This window comes from Coffea arabica, chromosome 9c, assembly GCF_036785885.1.
Source record: "Coffea arabica cultivar ET-39 chromosome 9c, Coffea Arabica ET-39 HiFi, whole genome shotgun sequence".
NCBI lineage: Eukaryota > Viridiplantae > Streptophyta > Magnoliopsida > Gentianales > Rubiaceae > Coffea > Coffea arabica.
Genome location: NC_092326.1, coordinates 5683318 through 5705362, shown reverse-complemented (window position 1 = coordinate 5705362; position 22045 = coordinate 5683318). Strand labels below are relative to the sequence as shown.

Genomic DNA, 22045 nt, shown 5'->3' with positions numbered 1-22045 from the left:
ATCTCTTCCTCGCTTTTCTCAGCAAAAGAAAGCAATAGTTGCTGCTTCTCTTTTGTGTCCGTTGTGAAAGACAAGAAGTCAAAATGTCAAATAAAAAAAGAAGTTCACCTATGGGGCAGCAAGACAAAACACTCTCTTTCTGCTTCCTTTTAGCCCATCATCTTTTGTTTTCTTCTTCCTTTCTCTCTCTCTGTTTCCTGTTTCTTTATTTCTCCTTTCTTTTCTTTCTGGTTCAACGAAGAAAAATACAACTTCAATTCTTCCATTAGTAGCGAATTGTTTAGAAGTGTTTTTGAATTTTTGCCTAGCATTCTTGCGCTCTCTTTTCCATTGTTTCCGCTTCATTTTTTTTTTGCTTCAGAAGAAGCATGTTTGCAGATTTCATTTTGTTTTCATGTTCAGTTCGTCCCTCCCTCTCTGTTTCCATTCCTTTCTTTCTCTTTCGTTTTCTTTCTGGTTTGGACAAACAAAAGTACCAATTGATCTCCTCCAACACTTGGTCAATAATTTGACCATATTTTCCCCCAAATTATGGCTACTCATCCATATCCCAACCATAGTATTGTTCCACAAAGAGTCAATTATGGCTGCCCATTCATATCCGAACCACGGGATTATTCCACAAAGAGTCAGGTATGAGGTATGATTTCTACCTATTACTAGAGATATATGTTTGTCCTTTTGCCTTCCTTTTCGTTTGCCAATTCACAAATTATCAAGAGTGAGAAGAAAAATCTCTAACACTCATCAATTTTGTGTCGTTATCTATTGTGTTCATGATGCCTAATACCATTGCTAGGGATATACGTTTCTCCTTTTGTTTTTATTTCTGTTGGCCAGTTGGCAAATTATCGACAGTGAAAAAAAAATTCCTAACAACTGATAGAGTTTGTGTCTTTATATATACATTAGGAACACAAACACTGCTTACAAAAAAATCGACGGTTCTTCCTCCTTTTCCTTTGCAACATTTCCGACTAAAGGTAACTACTCATTTTCTGTGTCTAATATTTTCTCGCACGAGTATTGAAGAGATTGGATAATTTGTATACTTTCTATTTTGGTTGCCAAATTTCTTCAGGGGTTTAATTGCACTTTGAAAGAATTGGTGCAGAAGAGCTTCTGATTTAGCGTTCACATATTTCAGTTATAAGTTCGTTTGCTTTCAGTTAATACTTGTCAACTGACTTTTTTTCCCTTGTTTTTTTTGTTATCAGTTCTAAGTTCCCTTGCGAGTATTAAGACCATAGATTGTAAGTTCTCCTATTTAACAGTCAAAGTCAGCTGGGTTCCTGTTACATGTTACGACAAGTTAATTGCATAAAATTCACATTTTCATGCACCCTAGGGCCACAGAATGAAAAGTTTAAGAGTACTAAACCATTAGCTATCAATTACTAATCACAACAGGAAATAATAATGCATCTGCTTCTAAAGTAATGGGAAAGATCTTCACATAATCTTTTGTTGAACAAAAAGAGAGGAGATAGGAAAAGCTGAGGTGCTACGTATGTCATACTTCCAGTTTTTTCTTAAAAAATTAAAAATAAATAAGTAAATAAAATTGGAGAAACAATCGTATCACACTAAAGAGAGAGGAAGTTTAAAAAGGAAATTATAAATGCTCCAAAGAAAAAGTGTTGCATAGTTCTCATACACTTTCTTGCTTTTTCTTTTCTTGTTAATAATATACTACAACTGATTACCCAAGAAGCGTTGTCACCACTTGCTGAATAGAGACAACTAAGCTAAAACAAGTTAAATTCTCAACCTCAACTTCAAGCTTAAGTTACCTAAAGGCATTAGAATGAATACCACCATCCATGTCTTAAAGATATGAGAAAAGTTTGCTAAAATCCCACTTATGAAAATGAGAATAAAAGATAAAGTCTTACACATTAAAGTTTTGCCCTACATTGGAGATATTGTTCACAAAGGTTAGGTAGGCGATAGAAGAAACAAAGTTTTGAACAGAGAATTCTAATATTGAGTTTCTAGCATTTTTTTTGGCTAGCTTAGAAGTGTAGAATATTACTTCATCAAAGTTATTTCTAGAGGCAATGTTTTTTTTTTTGCACAAAACTCTCAAATATTAAATCCACAATATGAGAAGTTGCATAAAATTCACATCTTTGTTAAGGAAAAGTTTTTGTGATATTCTGGCACTAAATTGAATCTAAGTCTACTATTGCAGTTTTAAATTACTATATACATGGTATTGGTTTTATATCTACTGTCTTGATTTAGTGTTTCGGGTTGCTTGAGTTTTGGCATTGAAATTTTTGGATGAAATTATTGATATGTCCATTCTGGTAGTTCTTAATATTTCAGCTGCTTTTCTCCTTAGCAGATTAACATTCATTTAAAGTGTGCCTAATTATATTTTTGTCTTTTTCTAATTTTTTCTCATCTGAGTATAGTTTAAACATATTGGATAATTTGTATAGTTTTACATTGATTGATACCTTTCTTCTACATTTTATTTTGGTTGCCAACTTTGTTCAGGGGTTTAGTTACGATATAAAAGCGTCGGTGCTAAAGAGGCTTTTGTTTGGGGTTGGCAGATTCGTATTAAGGAATTGCTTCAATTCAAGGTCATTCCTTCTATTCCTTCACTATATCTTGCAATTTTCGTGCTTAAGTTTTGCTCTGCTTGACTACACCCTGGAGAATATCATAACTAAATCTCTATGCTTATATCATTTTTCTTTCTCACATTTTGCCTTTTACTATTTAATCACTCTAATTCGTTGAATACGATAGTCTCAAACAATTAGTCTCACATTTGTATCTCTTGGTCAGCTGCTTGTATCTAACAGTTTGGATTTCATATATATAGAAGTTAGCTTTACTCTCTTCATTAGCTATCATTAGTGACATTTCGTTACTCCTACTTTCATTAAAATGAAAAGAAAAAGGAATGTAAGTAAAGCCTTTAGTTTAGTAGATGAGTGGTTCGATAAATGTTACAATGCTGAGGCTTCATTAAAAAGGAACGCAGATAGCTCTCATACAATAGAACAATGTGAAGAGCTATCAACAAACCTCCCATTTTCTTAGGCTCATCCTGCTAATCCAATCCATATGCATTCTGATGCTATATATGTAGATATTCAGATCTCAGGAAATAACACTCATCTAATTCATCCCACCTTCCACTTTATGACAGACCCAAATAGTAACATGATTAGGAAGGATCATGAGAATTATAGTAATGAAGTTGTCCCTGTTTCTAAACATTTATCCTCTCCCAATGTCGCATCTATGCATGGATTAGATGGTTCTCATTTAAGGACCTTAAATCAATCAAATCATAAACAGCTCCTATTAACCTCTAATATTGATGAGGTTTATGCTCACTCTCACGGTTGCCTTCCATCAATTTTACATGTGTCCCTGAAATCCGTACTTCTCTTATCAAGAGCTGCCCTCAGCCTAATGATATTGATCTTAGATCAAGCTCAAATAGAACATCTTCCTATCAAGACAGCTTTAATGAGAACTATAATATCACTGTCACTCAACTTCATGATATAAGTGGAACAGCAAACGTTTCCATTTCTCAACCACCTTCATTACTACCTTTCTCTGCTATTCTTTCTCATCCTCCTACACATTATCTTGAAGAAAAATGCTTTGAGAGAAGAATTATAGAAGACAAGCATACATACAGTGGAAATCTAAGAAATTACATAGACATGTTTGCACTAAAATCCAACATGTACCAGCTATGAGATTGGAAAGGATTGAGAATTGCATAGCTGCTACCAACTTTGCATTACAATCTGATGTACAATCACTAACCCAAAAAGGTAATAAATTCTCTATTTGAGATTTGTCTATTTCCACTTTCTTCTATAAATGTTTTTATACAAAAAAAGGTAAAAAAAATCTCCGATATACTGGTAGTAACATATGAATTTTTTCCTCCAATTTATTTTAGCTTCAAATATTCTAAACATTGAAGTGTTCGCACTAGTACTGCTTTCCTATTACAACATTTTGTTTACTTTCAGTGCTTATTTATAATCAAAAAATATATACATGCTTTTTGTTCGTTGATTTTTCATTACTACTTAGCTCCCTCTTTCAACTCACATAATTATTGTCTTAACCATAAAACATTATGAGTATTTTAAAAAAATTTCCAAACCATTTTTTTTGTAAATTTATATCACTGCTATCTAATTTTCAGACCATGTTTACTAAAACCTTTTCAAACTATCTTTTCTAAATTCATAAAAACTTTCAGACCATCTTTAATACTGTCAATATGAAATAAACACTATCAATAATTCTTCTCAAAAATCATTGATTCAAACATCGAAACAATTCTCCAATAATAACCATTCAGTTTTATACTCACTTCTCTTCAATTTTAGGATACAAAAATTTGCAAGATTTAAGAAATACTAATCAATGAATGCAAATCACATTATAGGTAAGACGCATCCGAGTGGAAGAGATTTGCTAAGGTTGATACCTGATTACTCTGATAGGTTACCATTGGAGCCGCAGTGTCAACATTGCGGAAGCAAAGAAATTCTATTCTGAGACAATGAATTTCTGTTGTTCCAACGGTGAAGTAGTTCTCTCTCAGAATAAACTCCCTAATGTTCTAAAATAGCTCTTAACTTCATCCTCGGAAGAAGCAAAAACCTTTAGAGTTATGATTAGAACTTATGACAACCACTTTGGTGTCACCTCTTCTGATGTTAAATATGACAAGAAACTCTGCAAAAGAAATAAAGGAATCTATACATTTAAAATTCAAGGGCAAATTTATCATTTTTAAATGATTTAAACTCAGCCAATGATCATGGCGAAAACCTTCAATTATATTTTCATGATCTTGAAATTGAGTTAGCCAATTGAATAGCATCTTGTCCGAGGTTATCAGAAACTTTAGTTAAGAAACTCATGTGCGTGTTGGAAAACAATCCATACACTAAATTTTTTCGAACTTTAAGTGGAGTGCCTAATCTCGATAATTATCACATTGTCCTAAAGACCATTCCTGGTCTAGACCAGAGAGTTTATAATAAACCTACAAGCTCACAAGTAGCAGCTTTATGGATTGAAGGTGAAGACAATAGACAAACATGAAAGCGAGACATTAGAGTGCACACTCATAGTGGGACCTCAAAAAATATTCAATATTATTATGGATGTTATGATCCGCTTCAATACCCACTAATGTTTCCTTTTGGTGATCTAGGATGGCACCAAGGCATTCCCAAAAAGGGAATACAGCCACAAACTAAGAGATTGAGGAAAAAAAACTTACAACCGAATCTATTTGCCCCATCAATGTCTCTAATGTAAATGAATTACTTGAGAATGAAGAGGTTGGTAAGTAAATACACGTTTATTAATCAGCACTCTTTAATGTAAAATTTCACAAAAATATCAATTAACAAAAAATTTTCTTCTCAATCCACACAGTAATGAGTAGCTTTCAAGAAGATCCAGATTTGTTTCCGTGCGAGAGCACTATGCTTATAAGCTCCAAATAAGGGATAACGATGAATCATTCCCCCTTCACTTTGCAAGGCTACTACAACAATACGTAGTAGATCAATATGTCAAATTAGAAAGCCAAAGACTTGACTTCTTTAGAAATCAACAAGAGGAAATATGAAAGCAATTTTTACAAGGAATCGTTGATGTTGCGACTAGAGGTGAGACAGAAGCATCAAAAGTCGGTCAGCGAATCATATTACCACCCTCCTTCATTGGAGGACCAAGGAATATGAGACGCAAATATATGGACGCAATGACTTTGGTCCAAAAATTTGGAAAGCTGGATATCTTTCTGACTATGACATGTAATCATAATTGGCCAGAAATAAAAGAATATTTAATTCATGGAGAAGAAGCACAAAATAGATCAGATTTACTTGCTAGAGTATTCCACTCAAAACTAGAAGTCTTAAAAGATGAATTACTGAAAAAATGTATTTTTGGTGAGGTGGCTGCCTATACATATGTAATTGAATACCAAAAATGAGGAATGCCACATGCTCATTTCTTATTAATATTAAAGTCCAAATGTAAATTATATAGTGCAGAAGAATACGATAGAATTGTGTGTGCAGAAATTGCATGTAAAAAAACTTATCCTCATCTATATGAGATGGTAGTCAAACACATGCTCTATGGCCCTTGTGGTCCTGCTAATCCATCGAATGCTTGCATGACAAAGAATGGCGCCTGTCGAAATAATTATCCAAAAGATTTTTGTGAAGAGACCATTCAAATAGTAGACGCATATCCTCAATATAGAAGAACAAACAACGGTGTCCAAGTAACAATTAGAGGTGTTGTTTTAGACAATAAATGGGTTGTCCCATATAACTCATATCTATTGGCCAAATTTGACTGCCATATGAATATTGAAATATGTTCAACAATCAAAGTAGTCAAATATATATATGTAAAGGTCATGATAAAACAAGCTTTTGCCTTTCAGCGTCTACTTTTGACAATGTGGTAGATGAAATCGAACAATATGCTTGCTAGAGTATTCCACCCAAAACTAGAAGTCTTAAAAGACAAATTACTGAAAAAATGTATTTTTGGTAAGGTGGCTACCTACACCTATGTAATTGAATACCAAAAATGAGGAATGTCACGTGCTCATTTCTTATTAATATTAAAGTCCAAATGTAAATTATATAGTGTAGAAGAATACGATAGAATTGTGTGTGCAAAAATTCCACGTAAAAAAACTTATCCTCATCTATATGAGATGGTAGTCAAACACATGCTCTATGGCCCTTGTGGTCCTGCTAATCCATCGAATGCTTGCATGACAAAGAATGGTGTCTGTCGAAATAATTATCCAAAAGATTTTTGTGAAGAGACCATTCAAATAGTAGACGCATATCCTCAATATAGAAAAACAAACAACGGTGTCCAAGTAACAATTAGAGGTGCTGTTTTAGACAATAGATGGGTTGTCCCATATAACTCATATCTATTGGCCAAATTTGACTGCCATATGAATGTTGAAATATGTTCAACAATCAAAGCAGTCAAATATATATGTAAAGGTCATGATAAAACATGCTTTTGCCTTTCAGCGTCTACTTTTGACAATGTGGTAGATGAAATCGAACAATATGTATCAGCAAGATGAATTTCTCCACCTAAAGCTGTATGCTGAATATTCAGATTTTGCACAAGTGAAATCAAACCTGCAACTATCCATTTACAGCTATATCTTGAAAACTATCAACCGATAGTCTTCAAGAAGCGAGCTAATCTTCAAAATGTTGCAGAAAATCCTCATTTTAAGACAACAATATTAATAGAATTTTTTCATATGAATAAGACAAATGAAGATGCACAAAGATTAAATTGGACATACTCAGAATTTCTAGACCACTTTGTTTGGAAACCAAACCAAAGGTATTGGAAACTCAGAGAAAGAGGAGACTTTGTTAGACGAATAATGACCGCACATCCAACAGAAGGTGAGAGATACTACTTTAGGCTCCTCCTCTCAAAAGTTTGATATCCTACTTCATTCAAGGACTTACAAACTTACAATGGCGTTACAGTAGATACTTTTAGGGAAACAGCATTAATTCGAAATTTATTGCAAGATGATAATAGTCAAGAAATTTGTTTACAAGAAGCCTCGCATTTTAAGACGCCTTACGAAATGAGATGGCTTTTCGCTACACTCTTAGTTTACTCTTGCCCAAATAATCCAAAATAACTATGGGAAAAATTCAAAGTGTCAATGTTGGAGGATCTTGTCCGATGCTCAATATTAACATTTAAAGAAATTGAACATAAAGCTCTACAACAAATGGACGGTTTCCTACAAACAATGGAAAAGAGCATACGTTCTTACAACTTAGTCCCACCTAATTTGTCATATAACAATGTAGAAGACCAGGCTAGAGAATTACGAGCAGAAAAAAGCATTCTTGTTACACCTTATGATTTGAGTGGAATCGACATGCTTAATGAAAAGCAAAAACAAGCATTCAAAGTTATTAATGAGAGAATTTATTTAGAAAAAAGGCGCTTTCTTCATAGATGGTCTGGGAGGAACAGGGAACACATTTCTCTATAGGACTTTATTGGCAGATGTGAGGAGCGAAGGCTTTCTTGCACTCACAACTGCTACTTCAAGAATTGCAGCTTCTATTTTACCTGGTAGTAGGATTGCACATTCTCGATTTAAGATCCCAATTGATATTTCTAAGAGTACAACATGCAGAATTAGCAAACAAACTTCTCTGGCAACAATGATTAGAGAAGCAAAGTTAATAATTTGGGATGAAGCACCAATGTCCAAAAAAACAGCAATTGAAGCATTGGATGATTTGTTAAAAGATCTCATGGATTCAACACAAATTTTTGGGGGAAAAATTGTTGTCCTTGGAGGAGATTTTAGACAGACACTTCCAGTAGTTCGAAAAGGAGCAAAAAGTCAAGTGATAAATGCCTGTCTAATCAATTCTCTAATATGGGACAAACTTGAGAAACTAAACTTAAGTGAAAATATGAGAACAAGATTAGATCCCGCGAGTTCCTATTAAAGATTGGAGATGGGACAATTGACACAGAAGCTAATGATTTAGTGAAAATTCCACCTTCTATCTTAGTTTCTTACACTAATGAATCTGATGCACTTCAAAAATTGATCCAAATGGTGTATCCTGAAATCACCAATGGATCACAAATCTCATCTTCTTTCTTAAACAGGGCAATACTAACAATGCAAAATCTATTTGTTGATGAGATAAATAATGCTCTCATAGATAGATATCCAGGAGAAGCAGTTGAATACTTGAGTTATGACGAGACATTAAATGAAAATCACCAGGCTGAATATATCGACTTGCTATACATTGACTCCAAGTTTTTTACTGCCACACAGATTAGTTTTGAAACCAAATGCACCAATAATACTCCTAAGAAATCTTGATCCAACTGAGGGATTATGCAATGGAACAAGGCTTACAATCAAATTCCTCAGTAAAAACATCATTCATGCTACCATATCATTTGGTGAATTCTCTGGAAAAGATGTATTTATTCATAGAATTCAAATGTAACCACCAGCCGATGACCAATATCCAGTCCCATACAAAAGGATCCAATTTCCAGTTCGCTTGTGCTTTGCAATAATTATTAACAAAGTACAAGGACAAACCTTAGACTTTGTGGGTATATATTTGAAAGAACCTGTGTTTTCCCATGGTCAATTATACATTGCTCTCTCAAGAGCAAAAACAGCCTCAGTAGTTAGAATACTAATAAAACCAACCTATTTTTCCCCTCATCAGATGGACAAAACAAAAAAACATAGTTTATAAAGAAGTACTTCAGCATATAGAACCACTACAAATAAGTACATTCATGACTTATCTCTCTTACTATTTTTATAGTGTTTTCCTATGTATGCAGCGCTTTACTAGTTATAATTCCTATTTCTCATTCGAAATAATAAAATTCTCACTATACTTCATCGTAATGCAGTTCAAAATGCCTAGACATATCTCGATTGTGCTAGACATTGACAAAGAATCAAACAAATGGATAGTTCTTATTCAAGCAGTTGAGAGGAATCACATTCAGTACACTCGGAAAGCACCACCTAGAAGGATCCAACGATTCATGCTCACCAATGCGCAAGTACTTTACTAACTACTATGTACATTCATCACCCAATATAAATAACTATAGATTAATCCCATTCTTACAATGACTCCTTAAATGTTTTTTCTCTTAGACTATCCAAGACAAAAATGACTGCATAGCTATATTTACACTTTACTAGAAAATAATATTTGATTTCTAATTCACTCATACCCTATCCTTTAGAAATTGTTGCACTTTAAAATTTTATGTATTCTATATATTCTAAGATCAGCCTGCATAGGATTACTTGGCAAAAGTAGCCTAGATATGACAGATCCAAATTTCAGTTTGCTTGCAAGTTCATTTTTATTTGGACTATTAATTTACACAACAAATTCTGGATATATACATAAATATACAATCAGTACTAACCACTAAGAACCACCTATATTAACAAGACTTAATAAATTTATATTTCTAACTTTTAAAAATTTGTATGTTTTCAAACTGATCCAAATCAATGTTTAACACCTTCTGAAAATTCAGTCTCAATAGTAGTAAAACAAAAACAAAATATAAACAACAGCTTTCCCTTTTCTCTTGGAACCAGAGATTCGAGAAAACATAAAACTTAGCATTCAAAGTTCAATATGCAATGCCATGCTTATAAACTAGACTTTCCTATAATACTCTCACTATGTAGCAGAAAATTCATACAAATTGCTTCCTCTTGCCGCCTTTTTTAATTCACAAGAATATTGAACACATTTAAGTAACTTTAACCACTTTGAATCATCTTCTTGCTGCTCCTGATAATTACAAATTTCATTCACTTTTATCTCATACATGATCATCAATCATAATCACCAATAAAACATAAACAATAGTTTCTTCCTATTCCCCTCAATTTACAATCCATAAACCTAAGATTCCACAATACATAGAGGGTCAAAAAAATGTTAACTGTCTATGATTTACTCTAAAAAAATCACAACTCCTACTTGATTGCTCCTACCTGATTGCAAACTCATTCATGCAGATATCCATATAGAAGATACACAATAATGTTACCTTATAGCATACTAACTCAACTAAAAACACCGCAAACAGGGAACCAAAGTCTCTGCAGCAACTTATGAAAATTGCATCCGACTGTTCAGAAATCTGTTAGTTCCATACCAGCGATACTACATCTCTGTGCAACTATTATCAATGATGTTCCTACATACAAAGTTAGCAAATATCCGTACTCTTGGGTCCTTCATTACTCAACTTTGATTGAGCGCTACCTCGAACCAATTCCTCCAATGCTTCCATGTCCTTTCACCTTTGATAACTTTTCTGATGCACATAAACATGCAGAATCTGATATTACTCTGATAAGTAAGTGTTATATAAAAAACATATCTTTGCAGAATTTTATCCAATTTTACAGTCTTAGATACTTTCAAATCTGACTAACTACTTCAAACTATAGGTGTCTAGGCATTTGTCATATATGCCTTCCCTAAAAAAGAAACAACTCCAGATTCAGTCACAAGAGATTTTTTGATTGTAAATGAAGAGTAAGAAATCTCACTTCCCTCTATTACTTAACACATACATTATTATTTAACATCATCCTTTTTATTGAGTCCTTATCATTCAAAGGAAAAAATTGATGCTTCTCACTTTATGGAATGAGTTCCAAGAGCATGAAGGCAATATCCTTGCAAACACCATTGCAACTGCTCCTATGATCTTTGCTATGAGAGTGAAAGTCTCAACTTTCTCCCTTACTCTAAAAATTCAGTATACATTCATTGCATATCACTCATATTTCTCACACATAAAAATATTAATTCTCTGCTTAAACAGGTTTGTCATTGACAACAATAGGACTATCATGCATTCTCATCAATCTACCAGTCCATGATGAATTGCCACTTCATGAATAGTATAGCATTCATAAAGATGAAGTTAAGATTTTATTGGAAGCAAAAGCATATAAAGATCCAGAATTACTGCTTCCACCGCCAAACCAAGAGGACATCAAGACCATTCATGATGCATTAATCTCATTCGGAACAGTAAGAACACCACAGTTTTTTCCTAACCAATCAGAAATATCATTTTACACTTCAACTTTGCAGAAAATGAAATAGTAATACACTAGAGTTTCAATTCATTTGCAGCAAAAAATAGCATGGATAGGTGGTACAGTGCAATTATCATTTGGCCAAACTCGCTTTTGGTACACTGCATGCTCAAATTGTTTGAAAACTATTGAAGCAAATACAGATTGGATCAAAAAATGTTCATCATGCAGACAAGAATCTGAAGTGGAACTAAGGTGTTGTTTCTCATCTAACCTGTTTAAAAATAACTCTTTTATACTATACATTGTACAATAAACTAAAACTCAGACATTGCACGTAAGGTGTCGCATTGGAATAACACTGACCGATCCGACTGCAAGCATTCAATGCTTAATATCTGGAAAAAAGCTGAAAGACAGATACAATTGACTACTGTGGAGCTTAAGGATGCAGAGACACATGTACATCAGCACACCTAACTTTCAAGTTATCGTTCAACATTTATATACAGAAATACTAATATATAAACACTCACATTGATGCTTATCATTTCAGGGAATAACAATGAACCAAGAACTTTCTGCCATCATGAAAAAGTACAGGTTGATCTGTTTCATCAAAACATATGAGACAACTTTTCAAGGACAACTCTAAAGAAGAAATGCAATCATCAAAGTCTACCCAATAGCTGAAGTCCCCAACATATCATTGGCTCTATTAGATTCACCAACAATTCTCCAAGCTTTAAAAACTAGAACAACATCAAACACCAAGCAAAAATAGGTCTCAGAAGAACAAACGTTCACACTAACAGCCAAGTTGCTCCTTCAAGAAATAGCTGAATCCACTACTACTAAAAAACGATTCATCACTAAATCCAAAACTGCTGCAACAACCATCCACAAACTGCTTGAAGACACTACTACCTCAGCTTCACCAAATACCACCACAATCGACAAAACTGCTGCCAGCCCAACAAAGAAACCAAAACAGGAAGGAAAAGGGAATTGAACACTCCCCAATCCTTACTAAAACCTTTTGATATTGCTAGAGAAGAATTTAGCAGGTCTATCGTGGCTAAATTGTAGTTTTAGAATCCATTGCTCCAATATGTTTTGATAGAGCAATGCATTCTAACACTTAGAATTACTACAACCTCCCTCACCTGCTAACGACTCCTATTACCAGAACCATAAACCTGTAAAACCTAGGTACATGACTTTGTCAAGCTGAAAATGCAGTATTAGAGTCGACTGCTCCAATATCTTTTGATAGAGTAGTGCATTCTAATACTAATATGTCATATAAGCTTCTCTAGCAATCAATAATATGTGCAGTACTTCTATACATTCCAAATGAGGGATTTACTTTTCATATAAGTTAAAAATTTACGTATGCTTCTCCATACATCTACTCTATTGAACTTATTGAATTACAAGTTGAAAATGTTGGTGCAGAAAAGCCTTTTTTTTGGAGTTCACAGATTTGTACTAAGGAATTACTTCAATTTCAAGTCACTTTCTCCTCTTCTCTAACTACATGCTATAATGTTTGTGCCTAAGTTTTGTTATATTTCATCTATTACTCATAATTTTTTCAGTTGTAGGTTCATTTGGTCTCACTTATTAACTGAATGTATGCCTTATACGATTATGGTGAGGTTGGCTAATCAATAGATTGATATGTATTAGAAGCAAACGAGTATGATTAAGGAAGATCACCTACTTGCTGCAACAAAGTTGCTGCTTCCATCAGGGGACACAACCTATTAGTAAGCTTGCAAGAATTGCCATGAATTGCACTTGAGTTCAGTTTTATTCAACATTCGAATGAAAGATTCTTATCTCATAAAGTATGCTCCAACCATTAAGATTTTATTAACAGTATTTTGTTTATTAAAAAAAAAGATCCAAAAGTCACAAAATTTTGACGAAATAGAAAGACGCTTCCTTGCTTGACTTAGTCCACATCAACTCCACTCTATAAGCATATGACCAATATTTTGCATTTTGCATTTTTGTATATAAACTTATAGATATTACTGCTGGTTTACTTTTTTTATTCTTATTCATGGTCCTGGTCATGCTATGCTACAAATAAAGAGCTTGATATAATTGATTGTTGTGGCCAGTCAATGAATACAAAAATAAAAAATGAAAAATGGGCTTCACAATGGGAATGTTTTAGGAATCTAGATGTTATACACAATCAATTTGGGCTTTCCATTTGATTTGAAAATAGTAGCAACAGCAACCCGCCTTGCTCTTCACTTTTCCTTTTATGGAGTCTTCTTTGGTAAGTTTAATTTGCCCTCTTTTTGTTGTTGTTAGCTTTTTTACGTGACAATAGCGGACAAATAAATAGATTGGTATACCTATGCTCTCATCCTAGATATTAATCACATGGACACCAAAGCAGTAGTACATTTTCAATCTTAATTGATAACCAAATTGCTGATTTGTTAATGTGTATCTCATCTGCCTACTTGTCAAAGAAATCAATGTTAACCGTTAATGGAAAGAGAGAGATGAAATGGAAGCTCTTGAATGAGTTGTTCCACCCACAGTACTTTGTAGAGTAATGAATTTTGTGTCAGTAGAAACCTCGAGTCACTTTGCAGACTTGCAATTAAAATCAACATAGCAGAAGAGTTAATAGATTGTCGTCATTGTACAATGTTAGAAATGTGAAAGTTAATGAAGAAAGAGAAAACATGGGTAAATATTGTCCATCTCCTATGTTCAGCAAATATCCACTTTATGATTCTCTAACATCTCTTCTTCACATATTTGGCCTTAAGGTCAGGGAAAAGACTGCAGCATGGTAGCATTATCTCATCTTAGTTCACTTTACCTTAACTTTGTTGGTAAATCCAGGGATCAGGAATTTGATAAAATGAAATTCAATGAGTGAAAATTGAGATGTCCCTTTTTGTGCTATATAAATTCTTATGTTCTAAATTATTCAATTTGGCATAGACTAATTATCTATGGTTTACGTTTCTAGCTGCATGGTTTTGTAAAGAAAGAGCAATTGGAGGATGCCCTCACTAGCATGGACCTTGTGATCATTCCTGTTGGAGTTCATAGGAAACTAGGAATGACTAGAGATGACCTTTTTAATATCAATCCTAACATTGTTAGGGCTTTGTAAATGAATTTCAAAGTGTTGTACGAAAGCTATTGTCTGTGTGGCGCCATTTGGTGCTGCAATGAACGTCACATGTTGGCATCAAACATTTGGGGATGGAAGGAATTTCAAAGTGTTTGTGAAGTTATGAACTATTGTTCTACGATTCAGTTAATTTTGTTTTGGTGTTGTTTAGGTATCTTTATTATCAATATTTGATAATTCAGAGTCCAACATGCTTGAATTAGCCCAAGATTTGAATTTTTTTTGTCATAATTCTTGTTCGAGCTGTACAAACTATTGTAAAACTGTGGAATTGTACGTGAGTGTTTATCTTTCTGTGTGAGAGAAAGATTGTGTGCTGTGAGTTAATTAACTTGGGTTTATTGTGTTCTTCATTTATGTTTATTTTTCATATTGCATATGTGCTCCTTTCTCTAGACTCTTCATGGTTTATGTGGAGGTATGTAAGCACTTCATTTTGGTCCAGAATGGCATAAGATTTACATCCCTTCTTAAGGGCCTTCATTGTCACCCAATATGAGAAATGATTCATTGATGTCTAAAATATGAGAACAAAAATTAATATGTCTTCCTGATAGAATTTTTACTGAACTTTACCACTGTGGTCTCGCCCCTTAAGCACCTCAATTGGCAATTACTTCAATGCTTCAGTTCTACGAGTTATGCATTTGCATGGACACTACATATAACTTGGCAAGAATTTACATGTCATTGTTTAAAGAAATGAGAATGCCAGCAAATTTTTCAATATTTTTGACCGCAACGGATCTTCTGTCCCACATCCTGTGCTACTCTCTATCCCACTTTTTATTAGATTGCTATTTCTCCTACATAAACATCATGTTTTAGTTCTTTTTTGTTTCCTTAAGATTCAACAACTATTAATTGAGTTATACACAAAATTTAACAAATTCAAAAAATCAAAATGCATAAAAAATGAGATTTATTTATGAATTTTCTACTGCATTTTTTAATTTTCTATTATCTATTGCTTTTTTTAAGCTACTGTATTTATTTTTTATTCAATTAATAGTTATTGAATCTTAAGGAAACAAAAAAAACTAAAACATGATGTTTATGTAAGAGAAATAACAATATAATAAAAAATGGAATAGAGAGTGGCACAGAATGTGGGGCAGAAGATCCGTTGCGATTTTTGACACTATATTGGGCAAGGCACAGCCAAAAAAATCTCTAGTATATGGTACAAAGAGCTTCCAAACCCTCACCTCAAAGGTGGAGATGAAAGCTATGGTTCTTGGGCTCTTTTGAAGCCCTTGGATGACTGTTGTTCCAGAAAATTCTTTATAATGATCAAAGGGGTGAGTAGGGCTGCAAATGAGTCGAGTCGAGTCGAGTTTTGGCATAATCGAGCCGATCCTTAACTTAGTTTTATTGAACTCGAACTCGAGCTCAAACTCGACGAGTTGACAATTTAATGTTCGAGCCGAGTTCGAAAAAATAAAAAATAATTATTTTATTTTTTAAAAAATAAATAAATTAATATTTTTCTTAATAAATAATAAAATATTAAGAATATATATGTAATTTTACTATTAAAATAAAAATATATATATATATATGCGCGACCCGAGCCAACTCGAACTCGATATTGAACGAGCTCAAGTCGAGCTTGATTCGAGCTGCTTGCGAGCGGTTCGGTTCATTTGCAACCCTAGGGGTGAGGTGGCCAAAGTTTAGGGAAAAAAGAAGCAAGAAAAATGAGTGGAAATGGGGCCAAATTTTGCAGTCGCAATTTTGCTTCCCTTGTACTGGTTTCTTGCTTGGCTTTTGGTATGAGGATGATAAGGTTTGCACGCGCATGTGGAAATTTTTTTTTTTTACAAAAAATTGATTTTAATCAAAATTTTTCTACTTTTTTTCTTTTCTTTTCTGCCTAATTTTTTTTAAAAAAATGAATTGAAATGATTTTTTCTCAAGAAATAGAAATGAAACAAAATAAATAAAATTTAAACTAAAAAAAAACAAAAATAGGAATAAAAAGAAGAAAAATAAAAATGAAAAAATTTTGGTGTCTACACTGCCCTGATGATAAAATGGTGCCCTACCAAATAATGTTTCCATTTAGTAACAGCCATGACCAATGAAAGGAGTTCTTTCTCATATACAGATAATTCAAGATTCCTTGTGCTTTGCTTTAAAATGTAATAAGGTGAGCACCCTGCATTAATACAGCTCCTAGACATGTGAGGACTCGAAAATTATTTTATATTTTATTTTATTTCTTCGAATACATTTTCTTTACTTGAATTTATTGCCTTAATTTCCTAGATATTTTTATAAGTGAGTCAAGTTTTTAAATCATTTTCCTTATATAAGTTAGTACATGTTAAGTTCGTAATGCATTATGAAAATAGGACCCACTAGTGAGGTGGGTGCGATAAATTTTTGAAGAGTAGAGGAGTTTTGTGCAAAGGGATATTATTTTTTAATGTGCTAAGAGATAATTAGAGATTGACTAGATATTTTAGCCTTTGAAAGACAAAGAGATGAAGATTAACCTTGGAGTGCCACTTGTCACAAAAGCCATGGAGTTTGGACTTTGACTAAAACCATTCTTAACCTTTAATAAAAATAAAATTTGACCAAAACAACCTTCATTCTTTCCTTCCCTTGGCCGAATTTCATGAGAGGAAAAGAGAGAGAGAGACTTCATCTTCAACCTCAAATTCTTGCTTAAATCCTTGAGTTTTCACCATAAATTTGCAATCTACTTCATAAAAGTTAACCTTTAGGAAGGGTTAAGGGCTTTGGTGAAGAGCTTTTGGAGAAAGAAACTCTTGGTTTCCATTTCTTCTTAGGGTTTCAAGGTAACTACATCAAGAAACCATCTTCTCTTTTATAACTTGCATATGAATATATTTAGAACTTGATTTTGGTAGTTTATATGAAAAATTTCATGGTTTAAGTGGTGATTGGCAAATTTCAGTTTTGAATGAGAAAATTTCAGCCTTGATATGATGGTTAAGTTTGGCTATGGTCCAGTAGCTTTGCCATGTGAATTTTCTAACTTTTATAAGTTATTTGGTTTGATTATAGAAAATTTTAGCTTGTAGAGGTAAATTTCAGCTTAGGGTTTCCATTTTCCAGCTTTATTATGGTAGTTCGTGAGCTAGATAATTGGCTATTTTGGGTGGTTTTGTGGCCTTAAACAAGTGTATTTTATAATCTATAACTTGTGATTGTGATTGAGGTTGGATTGCTATGAATATTAGTGTTGAATTTGGATAGAAAAATTAAGAAAATAAGAGGAAGTGCTGCTGAAAATTTTTCCAGCAGGAGACTCTGAGCAGTCTTGGATAATCTATTATATCTTGGTATAGAAAAATTTGAATTGAGTCCCGTTTGTTGCATTTGAAACCAGACTCATAGCTCTTTTAACTGTGTAAAATTTGTGGTTTGGTTTTTATTTCTATAAATTTCAGAAAAATTTCCAAGTAGGCAGAAAATCTAAGACTATCCTGTTTTTGCACTCAGTTGAATAGTGAATTGAGACTGAGATTTGACTAAGTTATGGGCTGCATTTTATGAAGGTGTCTTCTAGAGAGTTGTAGATTTTTTACTCTATTTCTAATGGTATAAGATTTATGATTTTTGAACTTACGAAATTCAAGTTATGACTTTTCAAAGAGCAATACACAAACTAGGATTTTTCTTATGAAATGACAAACAAAACTTGGAAGGTTTTGACCGAATCTTGGATTAAAATTTGTCTCATTTCCTCTAACTTTAAAGTGAAATTTTGCTCAATATAACTTGCTAATTAATTACCCAAGAATGTGCTTTTAAAAGGAACAACAAGTTTGAATTAAAAGGGGTGAAAAGTGGAGCGTCATGCCAAGAGTTTTATGGGAAATTTCACTTGCTTGATGTTCAAAACTTGAAGGATTTGTTGGTGTTTTTGCTAAGAAATAAATGGTGGTTTGGTGAAGTTTTGACTTCATAAATTTTAGTAAACTTGAATGCTCATTTATATATATCCAAACTTGAGCAAAAGATTAGGAGTTAAGCAGGTGAAAGTGATTTTTCGCTCCCATGTGTGTTTTGTTAAATTCTTTAGCAGTTTGGCTAACTTTTGAATCGAAAACTCTTGCCACGTTTTGACTTACAAATGGAGCACTTTTGAATCTTCCCTTGAGCGTTACCTTAGTGGTTAAGTGAAGAGAGTCTCTCTCTTACTTTGACAAGAGATTGAACATGCTTGAGGGAAGGGTCGAGGGGAAATTGTTTGACCTTAGTTGAACGATTATAGGTAATCATTGATTGTGCATGTCTTAGGTATTCGAGAGGAATTCGAAAGAAATCCTGAGGAGAACTTGTAAAAGCCTTCCCTTGTCTTGCTTACTTGATTATTGGTGAGTGTTCGAACTGCATGTTCCATGTTCATTGTTTCTAGAAATTTGCTAGACACTTGATTTGACATTTCATGGGGGAGTGTATACTTTATCGTACTTGACCCAACTTGACTAAACTCTTGATATCTCATTTATGCATTTACAAGTAACTTGATTTGCAAATGACCTGTATCTTGATTTGAAATGCTTGAAATGCTTGAAAATGTGACATGCTGGGCATTACTTGTGACTTGATCATGGCTAGGCGAGTGTGTCCTTATTCACATTCAACCTCCATAAATTTGAAATAATCGATCCTGCATGCGGACTTCCATGTATATATGCATGATTGTAGACAGGCTACATTCTTCTTGCAGTGGTTGATTGTAGGTCAGCTGCATTTCTCTTACAGCGGTTGAAATAGACCCTTGGATCCTTATCCGAAACGTCGGGTATGTGAAAACTTGGGTTACTCATGTGTATGCGTGAATGTAGATCGGTAACGGCTGAACTGAGCCCTTGTTGGACCTCTTGCTTGAGACCAGCATCAGAGCGGTTGGGTAAGTTGGGCAACCTTGGGTAAAGGACGAAGTTCCTAACCTATTTATTCCCGACTTGAACTTGTGATATTTCTGAATACGGAATGTTAAGTGACAACTAATGTCTTCAATTATTACCTGCGTGAGCATTGGATGACAGCCAACGACTCCATTCCTGAATACTTAGGGCTCTAAGTCATATTTTGAATATCTGAATATCTGAGGCTATAAACCCAATGTAGGGCTAGTTGATCGAATCGAACCGGCAAGTACTTGGTCGAGGAGATCGATGAATTTTGGGTACTTCTTTGACGTTCGAACCCGGTAGGGGGATGATCGGTGGATGGAAATTGTCGTTTAGTGGTGATCTACGGATATTATAATTTCATAGTTGACGGAGAGTCAACGGACCCTAGACAAGTTGCCGTGGAACCTGCTCCTCAGAGCAGTCTATATCTTTTGCCATGAACGTGTTCTTTACTGTATACCATTGTATGATCTATCTGGTTACCTGTTTTATTATACATTATGTCCTGCTCTATTTGGGTTTCACTTAATGGTATCATACCTGCTAATTTACTTGCCTGTTTATTTGGAATCTCACTGGGTTTCTAACTCATTCCTTTTTGTTTATTTTCCTTAGCTGGCATTGGCAACGGGGAAGCGGGGAAAATAGACAGTTCGAGAGTTGATGTCTTATTTTAAGTAACTTACCATCCTACTTGTATTTGGTGATTTGATTCAATGACTTAGAATTTATTCTTTCGATTGTATGTATATAAGTAGGGATAATTTGTAACATTGGATAGTATGTAATGTTTAACCATTAACTTTTGATGCTCATTTTGCTGTTAATACTATTGGAGTTTGCGAATTGTTATTATTTTCTGAGATTCGTGAGTGAGTTCTGGCGAGAGTTGGGCCGGCAGTCCGCCGAACTCTTGGGTACGCCCTAGGGAGAGGTAGGGCTGTCATAGGAGATATCAGAGTCGTTTCACGCGGTCTCTGCGCGAGGTAAATTTGGGGCCAAGTGATGTTATGGTCCGATTATGTGGATAAGTGTAAAAGACTAGATGCTCTTCTTGACTGTAAGTTGTGAATCATGACTGTTATAGGTATAAAACCTTTATCATGATAATTGAGGAAAATAGATATGTATGTCAGGTAGAAATCTCTAATATAGGTGATTTACTCTTGGGACCGGCCAGCTCAAGTTGTGAATTATTTTATTTTGGATTCTTGTACCCGAGTACCAAAAAATGAAGAGCACTAGAATAAGGGCTGGTATCTTGATTGCACTTGAGGTAAGTTTTGATGGAAAAGGTCAAGGCGCAGAAGATTCTAATATTTGATCTAGGAATTGAACTGATCGAAAGGATTGGATCGAGAAGTGCTATCATGGACTAATCTAGTAATAGTCTGGTTAGGGTTTCTATAGACGACGGCTAGATTATAGTGTATGTTGAGAAATTAGCACTAAAGACCTGTTTCCTTTCCCCTATGAACGTGAGCATTTGATAAGTGTTTACTTGATTTTGAAACGGTTTAATTGCAACTATATAGGTATTTCTACCCTTCTTGTAATATTAGATACCCGTAGTTCGGTTCTTGATGAACTATGTTTGCCTATACTTTCTTGATATCTATCAATTGATGTCAAAGTATGGACTTGACTTTGATTACTATCATGCTGAGATTGAGAGTTTTGAAATTATGTATGAAGTTTTTGAGAAAAAGGATTTGAGTACTTTATCAAAACTCTCTGTCATATGTTGATACTTCTTTTGATATCAAATTCTCTGTGATATGTTGGTGATTGCTGTCATTTTGCTGTTTTTATACTCTGTTATTGTTGCTGGATTATGATAGTTGATTTTTTACTCTCATCTTATGATGACAAAAAGGGGGAGAGATGGATACTATGTGTAAGGGGGAGTTTTTCTGAAATTATAAGTCTTGGATGCGATGATTGAGGGGGAGCTTATATTTATTTTTGTTTCTTTCCATCCATTGTTTTGTCATCATCAAAAAAGGGGAGAATGTTGATCTTGATCCCTATCTTTAGATGTTTACAAAACAAATGGATGATACTAATATCTCTTCAAGATATATTTTCAGTTTTGAAGTTATTTGATTCCATGAACAAGTGCAATTGAAAGGGGACAAAGTATGCTGAAGCTGTCGGACGCTCAAGAAGTCAAGATCGGACGTCCGATAATCGTTGCGTCACTTCGGACGCAGAAAACCAACCTACCGGACGTCCGAAAGAATTGAAGAAAATTTTTCAGTTTTACATCATACCTTCAGACGCAGAAAA

General features: G+C 34.0%; 1 long non-coding RNA gene across 3 annotated transcripts; it reads left to right on the top strand.

Annotated features, from left to right (window-relative positions):
- The first annotated feature begins 13 nt into the window (after positions 1-13).
- LOC140013984 (uncharacterized) lies at positions 14-9831 on the top strand. 3 transcript variants are annotated; one of them, XR_011820832.1, is made up of 4 exons: positions 14-640; positions 913-983; positions 2506-2594; positions 4442-9485. It is a non-coding gene; the product is annotated as an uncharacterized lncRNA (long non-coding RNA). The 3 variants fall into 3 exon arrangements; XR_011820831.1 differs by lacking the exon at positions 4442-9485 and adding an exon at positions 9502-9831 and having other exon boundaries at positions 15-640; XR_011820830.1 differs by lacking the exon at positions 4442-9485 and having other exon boundaries at positions 15-640; positions 2506-2856.
- Positions 9832-22045: the final 12214 nt, after the last annotated feature.